This window comes from Sturnira hondurensis, unplaced genomic scaffold, assembly GCF_014824575.4.
Source record: "Sturnira hondurensis isolate 20B ecotype Veracruz unplaced genomic scaffold, ASM1482457v3 Scaffold0005279, whole genome shotgun sequence".
NCBI classification, from domain to species: domain Eukaryota; kingdom Metazoa; phylum Chordata; class Mammalia; order Chiroptera; family Phyllostomidae; genus Sturnira; species Sturnira hondurensis.
Genome location: NW_028077910.1, coordinates 13,046,852 through 13,060,024, shown reverse-complemented (window position 1 = coordinate 13,060,024; position 13,173 = coordinate 13,046,852).

The window sequence follows — 13,173 nt, the reverse complement described above, 5'->3', positions numbered from 1 at the left end:
CTGAAACTAATATAAACAAAGAAAGCTCAAGGAGCTTATGGTTGCTGCTTGAGACCTGCACATGGGTGGTATGCTGGCTTGTTCTTTCTGTGGCCCGATGACTCCATGGCCTCCAGGAGGGAGCCTCTAGGTCTTGCTGATCGAGTGGAACATTCACCAGTGTCTTCACCAACTCCCCTGCCCAGGAGCAGGGACCTCGCTACTAGAAGCTGCATGGCCAATGGTGGCACCTGTGCCACACACAGCCTCCAGGAGGGAGCTGGAAGCCAGACAGCAGCTCATTTAGTTGCCTAGGGCTCCAAAGGACAGCACTTTAAAATGGAGTGGGAATTCTTGGCACTGCCTTTGGTTTTGGTCTTGCTGGAAATAGTTGGGTTTTGCCTGTGTTTTGTGGAAGAGATTAGCCTAACGACCCCGGAGAGGGGGAGTACCCCCTCCTCCTAGATAACTGAGCATTTGAATGAAAACCCCCTTCCTTTCTCATCAGCCTCTGCCTCTAGAATTTGCTTTTTCTTGGTGGCAGGCAGCCAAACCCCACTGTGGCTTGCTAACAATTGTGGCCCCTTAGAATTGTCAGAAGGATAAGAAATCAACCATCACACTGAGTTTTTTTTTTTTTAAAAACAGAGCAATCCCTGGTTGCCATCAAAATTGAAAATAACTAAGGGTGATCAGGTTTATAATGCACCTAACTATATTTTTGGTCTTCTTGCGTGTGAGGTATCTTTCACATCATTGAGATGGTGCGAGAATCACAGGTTATTGAAGTTGTATGGGATCATAAAGATTATTTCATTATTTATTGCCTTCATTTGACAGATGAGGAAACTAACGCTCAGAAAGATAAATGTCCTCCTCTCCAATCACATGTTTAGTCAGAGGCAGAGGCAGACATTTGAAAGTATAGGTTTGGAACTTGCAAGAAGGTTAAAGGGCTACGGATGCAGACATGGAACTTGACAAATGTAGAAACAGACATTTCTATTTTTTAGATATTACAGGGCACACAGCAGAGTTGGATTCAAAACACTGTCAGTATTTAGGGAGAGAATATGGGGTGGGGAAGAGTTTGCTTTATCTATTTTCATAAAAATAAAAAAAGAACCCCAACAATCCAAAGTTGAGAAAAACATCCTCTTTTATACTCCAGCAATTGTAATTCTCTGCTTAAGTGAAATTCTAATGCGATAAAACAATTTTGATGTTCTGTATGATTCATTAAAGTGTAATTCTACCACTTCTATGAATTCTTGTACTGTTGCCCAAAGCAAGCTAAGTATTTTGGTGGGAACATTATCCTCGCTTGTATTTCTTAGGGATATTCTGTTTTATGTAAGGCAAGCCATTTAACCAGTTGAATACAATTTTAAATACAATTCAATTTTATTTCAACAAAGTTGTTTAACATGCTTTTGTTAAAACTCTGATCCCACGCTCTCTGCAGTGAAAAAAAAAATTTTTAACTCCTGTTGCTTTCATTAAGCAAAATCTCCTTGGAAAATGGTTCTTAATGTAGTTGCAAGTACTGAATCATCTCCTTGGAAAATGGTTCTTAATGTAGTGAGAGGCAGTAAGTAGTCCTGAAAGTGAAGCACATGGGGAGTGTCCACACACAGGGAGACGACAGCCACTCTGTCCTTGAGCATTGATGGCAGGTTCATGAATCGTGACTGTGGCAGGGGGCTTGAGTTTTGCTATTTGGCCAACAGAACTGCTCCAAAAATTCCAGCAAATTCTTTGTGAGGATGCACATTAATTTTCCCCATTTGGTTTAGAGAATTTCATTCACTGTAACTATCAGAGCAGGTACTGTGCTTCCGAGGTTGTTGGAAGCATCATGTCTCCATTTATCAACAAAGGGCTCTAGAATTAGAGCTAGAAATGTGAGGTTATGTAACAGAATATTAAAACCTCTCGATTAATATCTATATATGTTTGAATACATGTTTTCATAATACAAATAAAATGAGTTCTAAGCCTACAGACAAAAAGGCTGGTTGTCCTAAAGTATATATAAAATAATGATAGTGAGAATTCACTTAGCGATTTTAGCTTCTAATTTGAAATTGAAAAAAATTTGTAACATAGATGCATGCAGATGAAATTGAAGTTATGATTGAGTAATATATCTAAAAGAAAGGATTGTTAAACCTGACATAACTTACAAGGAGATACAGATTCTGTTCCCAGATGACTTTTAAAGAAAAAGATAGACAACTGTCTGGAATGATTACATGTACTCTTGCTGAAGGATGTATGAGATGGGAGTAATCATTCTCTAGGATTATTATTTTATTTCCAACTCAAAAAGTAGGAAACAGTCCCATAAAATTATTTTATAGGCAATTTTGTTATATTTTTACTGGAATTCCAAGACTGAAATATTTCTGGAATTTTCATACATAAAGAAATAAATGAATAAATTTTATAAGACTGCATTAAGAAATATTGACAAAATACATACCAGGGGAACTGTAGACTTTTTTTTACCTCACTTTTAATATGATAAGCCATCCAGGTAACTCTATTAATTATACATTTGAAAAGTTTTATGATTTCTAAAACACTTTTTACTTATGTAATTTTATTTGAGATACATGCTATGATTTTGCCTGGGATGCTGGCGACTGTGTCAGTTTTCTGTTTCCACAATATTGCTGTATAATGAACAGCCACAAAACTTCAGTGGCAAGTAACAATAACCATTTCTTGCTCATGAATCTGGGTCAACTAGCAAGCTCTGCTGATTTTGCCTGGGCTCGTTCACATGACTGGGTGTTGGCTGGCTGTTGGCTGAGCTAGGACAGGTTGGGCTGGGCAAGTTGCTCAGCTGGACCCTGCTCCACGAGTTTCTCAGCCTTCAGCAGGCGAGTCTCGGTATTTTCTCAGAGTGATGATGGGGGTGCCAAAGAGCAAATGGAATCGCACAAGGCCTCTAGAGAACTAGGCTAAGACCTGACACATTATTGCTTCCTTGTCATTCTATTCACCAAATCAAGTCCTGTGGCCAAATCCCTAGAGGTTGAATCGGAAGGTTTTATCAGGATAGAAAGCATGGATGCAGAAAGATGAATAATTTGGATTATTTTTTAATCTATCACAGGAACTATGATACTCAAACATCTCTTTAGAGCTGAGGCTCTGACAGGGTAAGTGACTTGTTTGTAGAGTGAAGTTTAGAAGGATCTAAAGCTTCTAAATCTTACTTCAAAAATTTTGCCTTTCCCCCAGTTGCTTGTTCAGTGATTTGAGTATTTAATAAACAGATCTGCCTGGTGATTACTCTACCTAACAAATATTGATTTAGTAATTTTCCATTTAAAAAGTACTTTCACATGCATTAAAATCAGCCCTGAACCTCTCTGGTGTAGTACTATTATTGATATTATTTCTTAAATGAGAAAATTGAAGACCATATGTGATATATGAGAGTTTTTGTTGAAATCATCTCCCTTAATACACTTTCCTTTCTCAACAAAGTAAAATGAGTATAATGTTTACTTACAAGGAGTTAGGGTGAATGGAAATATCTGGAGAACTTCCAGCAGTTTAACCTCGATGAGCCAACAGACAAGATGTTAGTTATACAAACTCAGTTGCACTATTTTGTTAGGTTCCTTGTCTAACCTTGTCACTCCTTTTATGGCTATTGGAAATTAATTCTAAGAAATATTTTGCTATCCCCCCAATTGCATGTATATATTAACATTTTTTCTTCTAGACGGCTTATAAAGTACCCCTTTCTTCAGACTAAAGATTCTACTATGGTGGCTGACTGAAGACTGAAATGATATGAGAGCATGGAGGATGCAATTTATTTCCAACCTGACATTAGAAAAAAATCTTGAGCTGTCAGGGGTCCTGGTACTGGTGAATGCATGTTCATCTGAATGGAGATTATTGTTTTCTGAATCCCTTCTTATGTCATTGGACGCAGAGTTTAGCATCTCTGGTAGTGCCTGCAGCTATGACAGTGAAGTGGAGCAAGATGAAAAATTGGAAGAAAACGTGCCTTAGACTGATTATTTTTCTCTTCCAGGCCTTGACTTTAGGCGTAATAACTTCTATAAATTCCACTGACTGGCATCAAAGAGTTAATGAGGTCATTTCCATAAATATTCATCTTCTTAAAGTGAAGATAAGCAGTAAGCCACTTGAATTGTCAAAATTAACTGGGGCATCAATCAAAAGCTCATAGATTTTGAGATAATTCTGTACTTAAACTCTATTTAGTTTCTACTGGGGGACTCTAACCTGCCTAGAAGGCTTAATTAGGCTAACTGCCGGAAAAACAGCATAAAACATATGGGTGGGTTCCCATTTAAAACTGGTTTTATGAGCATTCTCATAGCTCTTACAGAAAACGAGTGAACTTTCAGCGATCTTCAACTAAGCCTTCTGTTTAGTGATTCCATAGGGGAATGGGAGCGGTGTGGAAGGAACTGATCTTTTTTAAAAGGATCTTTATATTGTTCTTTGCTGTTGGTATGTCATGATTTAATCTATATCATGAACTCTGAGAGCTCAGGAGAGACCGAATATGTTCAGAAGGTGATTTTAAAGCTTCAGATCAAAACTGCATCTTCAGTTCCCCAATGGGATGCCACTCTGCCCTTGCACCTCCTGAAAATTTTAATAAGTCAAATATTTATTAAGCTTCTTACATAGAGTTCCATGGAATATAAGATACAACTTTTATCCTCAAGAATCTTAATGAAAGCAATAGCTGCACAATTATAATACGTATTAGACTGTAGTGAGCACTAAAGATATAAATAAACATAAATGCGAGCATGAGGTAAGGAGTGACTAATGCTGCCTGATGAGGTCAGTGGGGGCTTTCGCTGACAAGTCTGCTTAGTAATTGAGTTTTTGTGGGTGCGTTGCAGAAACAGGATGGACCCTGACCGGAAATTTGGATCTGATGGCAAGGCTAAGGATGCTACACAGCAGGTATGAAGAGGTTTATCATTTACATAACAAGGCTTTTGGGGGATCATAGGGCAGGTTTTCCGAGCTGATCAGAAAAATGGCTTGTGAGAACAAGGAAAAGAGACTGGTGTGAGGTTTTTATTGTGGTTAGGGCGTGGGGATGCACCGAGGGCAGCTGTGGGCAGGGGCTTTCTTGGTTTGAATCTCCTGCTGGTGCCGAAGGAAAGAAACACCCACGCTTTCTTAGCAGTATGCTCAGATGAAGGTCACGAGGGCAGGAGAAGAGTTAAAAGCTGTCAGTAGTCAGAGGTGAAAAGTAGGGTCAGACAGGGTCAGACTTCTTGTTATAGTGAGGTTCCTCTGGGTTCTGTTCTATAGGGACACCAAGACAACGCTCCATTCTTTTTCTTTTATTTGAAACTTAAAGAAAAGAAACCATGGGAAAAACAAAAGCCACAATTAAAAAAAGAACTTTTGGTCTTATTAGACTTTTAGTTGTGTACCTCAGTAGACTGTGTTTTCCTAGAAAGTCCAGGCCAACCATCTTCACCTTGTTTCAAATCTCTCTTGGGTGGCTGCATCCCAACACTCTCTGCCCCTATCCTCCGCCTCACTCCTTGCTCTGATCACTTGTTCCCTGGGCATCTCTACTTCACTAAGGAATGATAGATACTCATTCGATGTCCGCTTCTCCACTGCACTTCCTGTTATTATCCCTGGAAACTTATGCTACCGTGACCACCATACATCCAATGATGCAGCACAAGGACCTCTGGGTCCTTGAACTCCAAAAAGCTTCCTCTTCACCACACTCCAGGTATCCACTTCTGGGGACCCAGTCTGGATGTTGGCTTCTCCCATAACTGTATGCATTCTGAGATCTTACACCCGAGTGCTCTAAGCTCTATCCACAACCCTAATCTCTACATGGCTTAGAGTCTCATACTTCATGGAGGTCTGCTCTTTGGTTACCTACTTCTTCGTTCCCTCGTTATCTGACACTGTGCTACACCTGTACTTCCTTCTAATTATCTTCTACTCTCTGAAGCACCCTTTTCAATCATTCCTTTATTTGTTTAACCATTACATATTTGAGCACCTATCAAGTGCCAGTCACTGTTTAGCCACTGGAGATATATGGTATTAAAATAAATAAATTTACCTTTTATTATGGAGTTTAAATATTAGGGGAGGCAGGCAAGCAGATTTATAATATGTGTGAATGTGATTAGAGCTATGGAAAAATATAAAACAAGTTAAGAGGGCTACAGAGCACTAGAACAACGACGTTGTTGCTACTTTATATACTGGGGTGGTCACGGAGGCTCTCACCGATGAGGTGATATTTGCTCAGATACTGGAAGGGTTACATTAGAGGAATGGCTGACCCCAGCTTGATATAATGCCTGTTGACATCATTTTCATCCTCAGTATTCCTGCCCTGTTTTCTTCGTCTCATTGCATATAAACATGCTCAAGCATGTAGACCATATTAAATAAACACACCGCAAAATCAAAACCTTTAGGTACTACTTGATCTTTCTCCTCTCCTTGATAAATAAGCCTCTCAAAACAGCAACAGTAATTGACAGTCCCGTCCACACTTGCATACCTTATGTTCATTATTCAATTCATATAATCATATTCCACAAATGAAACCCGCTATTGTCAAGGTTGTTGCTAAAATTAAAGGACATATTTTAGTACTAGCCTTACTTTACTCTTTCTCTGGGTATAAATTATTGACCACTCTCTTCTTGAAATTCTCCTTTATTGGTATGCAAGGCACAATGTGTTCCCTCGGGTTCCATTTTTGTACTTCTCCACATTATCTTCTCACAGTGTCATTCACTTTTGTGACTCCAATTGTCATCTATATGCTGATAACTCCTTAATATATATTTGTAGCCCAGCCACTTTTAAATAATTTAGTTCCAGCCCATATATCAAAGTTCCTACCATTTTCACTTGAATTTTTCGAAGGTACTTGAAACTCGTGGTGTCCATAATTTATCTCCTTTTCTCCTACAAGTTACTTCTATTCTCTTTCTACTGTTTCTAACTTAGTAATGGAGACGATAGTCAACCCAAGTTTTAAAAGTAGAGTTTGTTTAGGATCCTTGTTTAACTGGTACTAAGTTCTGGTGATCCATTTACTTCCTGAATGGAATCTCCCTGGCTGAATTCTATTTGTCTTTTCAGACTCTAAGTTGTCATTCCATTTGAGAAATTGTTGCTTAGCCCCTGGATCTTCACCCTAAACTAGAGAAAAGAGCCTCCATATGTGCTTTCATTGTGGCCTTTCTACAGTTATTTCAAGCACTTAATATCCTACTTTGTAATGATCTTGACACACATATGTTTCTGAATGTTGAGCAACTTGAAGGCAAAGAGTATGGCTTAGTCATTTTTGTATCTATAGTGCCTATCACAGCACCTAAAATACTGTAGATACTAAATAGACATTTGTTGAATGAATAGAGTTCACAGTTGACATTTCACAAGGTAGAGAATCATGTGTTAATCAGAATTCCAACAGATCAAGTGACTAGAACCCAATCCAGCAATGGAAACTAAGAAGCTGAAACCAGGGGCTTGAATGCGTTCAGGCTGTTTTAATTTAAAGCAGTTGTAGGACTCTCCAGCTTTCTTCCTTTTCTCTGAACTTACATCCTCTCATGATTTTTACTACCTCTACTAGCAAGTAATTAAATATGTGAATTGGGTCAGTGCAAGCACTAGGAAGTGATGAGGCCTGTGGCACACTGGAAATAGCTAAAGGCTTTTAAAATTACACTCAGGGGGGAAAATCCCACCATACTGGGCCACCATAAAAACCCATAATAAAAAGGTCTGCCAGATGAATTTATCCCGTAGCGTCTGACTTCCTATTTTCAACTCCCAAGTCTGTGATCTCCAGTTGGCTGTTTCCCAGAGCCTCAACCCCACACGGCAAATTGTTTACAGGCTATTGCATAATGTGGTGCTTCTGAAAACCCTCTGCATTTTAGAATGACCTGGGGAAGCTTTCAAAAATACTGCTGCTCATGGGTTGGGACATGGACTTTTATTCTTTTTTTTTTTTAAGTTCCCAAAGCGTTGAGAATCACTATCAAATAGATTTTGTTTTTCAAATCCTAAACATTCCCTGCAATTGAAATATGTAAATGATAGATGATAAAAAAAACAAGAGGGATGTTTTCAAATTTAGAAATGCATAGATCTTTCAGTCTGTCCTTTAGTTTTGAGTTTCCAGTTTTATTATATTTGGTAAAAAATTATAGTTTTCTATAATTTGTATTTTTGAAATATTAGCTTTTTGAACAATCATTGAAAACTCTGTTTCTGTGTAAATATGTACACTGTTTTATGACAAAATTTTTTATCTTGTATCATGCCTATAAGTTACCTTGTTTCAACCATTTTTTGAGATATATATGGTAAATTTGCAACTATGAATACCAATTTGTAAATACCTCCTGATAATTGTAGGTTGTCTTATATTTCGATGCTAGTTTTTTGGAGTACATGAAGGTATATACAACAGGTCCTCAAATAACATTATTTTATTCAATGTTGTTTTATCACAACCTTTGATGTATCGAATTGTGTTGAACTCTTATAAGCTTATTAGCTTATAAGATGAGCTTATAAGATTAGCTTATTCACCATAAGCTAATTATATCAATTAAATAAGCTAATTATTTACCATTATTGATATAATTAGCTTATGGTAAAATTTGTTTCATTATTCATTCTTTTAATTAAAGTTGCAGACCCCATTGATGACATGAGGGAGGACTTACTGTAACTATAAATATTTTTTGTAAATTGTTTTAACCATTTTAAATAATTTCTAGACATTAAATTCTATTTTACCACAGTGCCTTTTTTGATGGGAGATATGCATTTGTCTGGAGATATATATTTCTTATATACATATATTATTTTACTCTATTTTCAATCTTTCTGTGTCATTTGGTTTTTACTGTCATCTCTTGTTATCAGTTTATATTTATATAAATAGTTTGAATCAAATGTGACAATATTTTTATGGTACAATATAATCCATTCACATTTTTTAATGTTTATGATCATTCTACATTTATTCCCTTTTTTGTCATGTAAAACATGTTAAATAATCTGTACATTTTTCTCATGTTAATATGTCTTTGTCAGCTTAATTTTCCAACCCAGCCAGAGACATTAGGAGAATCAAGAAAAAGTTTTTCCTCTCCTACAGCTGCAGGAATTTTCCTGTGCCTCATACTCATTAAAATCCACTTTTACTCCCAGAAGGATTCTCACTGCAGTTCTAGAAATATTCACCAGCTACGATTAGTGAGCAAAACTCCCATCCGTGTGAACAAACAACTAACAATTACCAGGCATTTGAGGAAAAGCAACTGATGGTCCCAAATCCCACAAAGAGAAAAGGTCATTTGTAAAGGAGAAAAAGTAATTTCTAAAACAAAAAACCCCATCTTTTTGTTTTATCTGTTATGCTTACTTTTCTATTTCTATCATTTTTCCCTTCCTAGTGAATTATGTTAAAATTTTAACAATCTATTTGAACTTTTATATTCCATGTGTTATAATTAATGGATATTTGGGACAATATTATTAATATTTTCATATCTCTATATTCCCAAATTATGCCTTATTTTTCTTGTGTTTAGTTATCATTTTGGGTAAGAATAATACTTAATATAAATTCTCAAGGAATACTTTTAGAAGAGTTAATATACAATAAACTTTCTAAAAATGTCTTAAAATTTTTCTTATACTTGAATTTTGATGACATCTATTTTCTTCTTAACATTTTTCAAAACATGGTGTCAATTTTTATTTTTTATTTTTAAAAATATTTTTTAAATTTATTTTTAGAGAGAGGGGAAGAGAAGGAGAAAGAGAGGGAGAGAAGAATCAATGTATGGTTGCTTCTTGTGTGTCAACTGGGGACTGGGTCTGTAGCCCAAGCATGTGACCTAAGAATCAAACCTGCAACCCTTTGGTTCGCAGGCTGATGCTCTATCCACTGAGCCACACCAGCCAGGGCAAATGCATGATGTCAATTTTTAGAAAAACCTGTTTTATCTGTATACATTGTATCACAATTTGCTCTTTATCCTTTGAATTCAGTAATTTCTCTAAGATATATAGAGTGGAAGACAAATAATTTTTTCTTTACCATTTTGGGTTCTTGGCCGAGACCCCTCTAATAAAAGATGAATGAGAGAAATACAAACAGCAGTTTATTAACATGTATGCCTCATGTATACATAGAAAATACTCAGGGAAAAATGAGTAACTTTTCAAGATAGTTTAGAACTCTGGCTAAAATATAAACTTTAGCTAAAGACAAAATAAAGAATGGTGTGGGAGAGGACAGTCATGGAGAGCTGACCAGGAAAAAACATGGTAAACAAGAATAAAATTTGGTATGTAGATAGAAATTTGGGACTTTTCCATTGATAAGAATCCTTCATGATTGACAGTCATTCCTCTCCTGCATAAAGAGGGAGACATCCTTACAAATGGAGATTTCCATTACAAATTAAATTTCCCTTGAAAAAGGGTAACTTCTCTGTTTTCAGAGTTTCTTCTGCATCTCCTGTTTCTCAAAACCATCAGTTCAAAACAATCCTTATGATAAAGAGATGTATTTGAAGGTGGTATATTATGCTACCCCTCATAGGTCTAAGGTAAACTTCTTTCACTTACTAATGTGGCTTTTCCACATGAAGTCTTTGATCATCTTTAAGTCAGGGAAATTTTCTTTTATGGTCTTTTTCTTTCCCTTTCTCTCTGTGCCTTCTTTCTCTGGAGCTCCAATTAGTTTTATTTTAAAAACTCCAGTTAGTTTTAAACTTTCCAGACATAAAGATAGTACTTTAAAATTTTCCAATTTTTTTTGTCCTGTTATAATGTGTTTGGCTATGATCTCTGTGTTTGCTCTTTCAGCTGAAATAATTTATCTTTAGCTTAGACTGTTCTACAATTTAATCTATCTATTGATCTCTTGACTTTAGAAATCAGATATATAACTTGTAAGAATTCTCATGACATTTTTTTTCATAGCATCCTCTTCTCATTTTCCCTTATTTTCATGCTTCTCTTCTTCCTTCTCCTTCTCTATCTACTCCTCCTATTTTTCTTTGTAATACTTCCAAATCTCTAAATGTATTTATTATTATTATTGAATATTATATTTTTCTGAAATAATAAAGCTCCCTTAGAAATGACCTTTTCTCTTTGTGAGGTTTGGTACCATTGGTTGCTTTTTCCCACATGATTGGTGGTTCTTACTTGTTAGTTCACACTTACTAATAGTAGCTGGTGTATATTTCTAGAACTCCAGTGAGAATCCCAGTCTTCTGGGAGTAAAGGCAGATGTTAATGAGTGTGAGGCACAGGAAAATTCCTGCAGCTGTAGGGGAGGAAAAAGGTTTTCATAATTCTCCCTGGCTGGGTTGGAAAATTAAACTGAAAAAGACAGATTCACATGAGAAGAATGTACAAATTATTTAATATGTTTTACATGACATGGGAACTTTCATAAAGGAGACCTGAAGAAATGGTTAAACCTGAGTGTGTTTTTGCTAGGTTTGATGGAGAGTGGAAAGTTATCGAGAAATATGAGAGCACAAAGAATATAAGTATAGTAAACCAGGGGACACCTAGCAAGGCCTGTTTGTTTGGGTTCCTCTTGGTACTCCATCATGTAGCTAAGGATGCTCCTGTTCTGTAGGTATAGAGAGGGAACCTCTCACATGAGGGTCTTCTGACTTTCCTCAAGAGAGAAGGGAATGGGAAGCTTCTGCCGTTTTCCTAAACTCCTTCAGCTTAAAATATTCAATATGCCAAGGTGCCATATTTTGGAGTAGTGTATCCTGAACCCTACAGCATAATACAGCAGTCAGTTTTCCTTCGTAGCAGAGGTCACAAACCACTAAAAAATTAGTGGTTTTGCTGTAAAAATTAGAGAATTTCATATGAAATTAGATTTTTTTTTTCTTAAAAAATATGGAGCTCTAGCAAATCAGGGCCTATATTGCTGAGTGGAGACAACTGGCAGAACTAAGCTGTCTTTTAGATCCAGCACTTGCTCCTGTTGGTCACAGTCTCTGCCATGTCCTTTTCCGGGCCTCTCCTCGTTGATTTGGGGACAATTCTAGTGTTCGTTTGGGAAGACGTCATCTTTCCAAAGATATTGTTTTCCCCAAATAAATTATGAAAATAAAATATTAATAGATAATAATATCACCTATCACTATATAAGAACTTACTCTTCGGGAACTTTTATGGGAAGTATTTATTATTAGAGTTAATTTTAATAGCTTGCTAGCTGAATGGTTAATTAATATTATAACGATGCCATTTTACAGATGGGAAATTGGAAGCAAAAAAAAAAGCATAAGGAATTTGCTCAAGACAATAGAGTTGATGAGTAGCAGAGGTAGAATTTGAACCTAGGTCATTTGATACCAGTATTTGTACCCTTAACTACTACAAGTTGATTTCCTATTCAAGACTGTTGTTTCTTTATGCCTTTCTGTATTCACAACATAGCTTTCAGAAGTAGCACATTGTTTTTATTTGTGATGACATATTTTCTGGCTTTCTTGAGCCCAAGTTTGACTTTTGGGGAGAGGGTCCTTTGGGAGGGGGACTTGGTTAGTTATATAAATCGATGACTTCTTTTCTAACTAAACAATATTCATTGATGGTAGGGAGTTCATCTTACGTGTCTTTAGATCCTTTAGCGCTCACCACACTGCCTGACTGATAACAGACATTCAGCATATGTCTAAGTTGAAAACAACTGTCTTTCTTTTATCCTTTTATCCATATGTCCAGTGCTTTATATAACATAGACATGCTATAAACTGTTAAAGCAAATCTATTCAGATAATTTAAATTAAGCCATGTTTTTTAAATTAAAATTTTTTTAGTATATGCATTTTTGAGTTTTATAGTCAGTGCTCAGTTATACATCCATATGAATATCCAATTATATATATTTCATATATATTATATATATTTCTTCTTTCATTTAATAAAACATATTATCAATTGTTACTCATAAAACAATATTGTTGGCCCTGGCAAAAAGTAGTTTACAGTCTAATAATGAAGAGAAAACCTGTACATAAATAGTTATGATAGATGTTAAAATGTACAAGGAAAGAATAGGTAGAAAGCTCTAGGTATTTTGGAGAGAGAGGTAGTAAAAAGGCA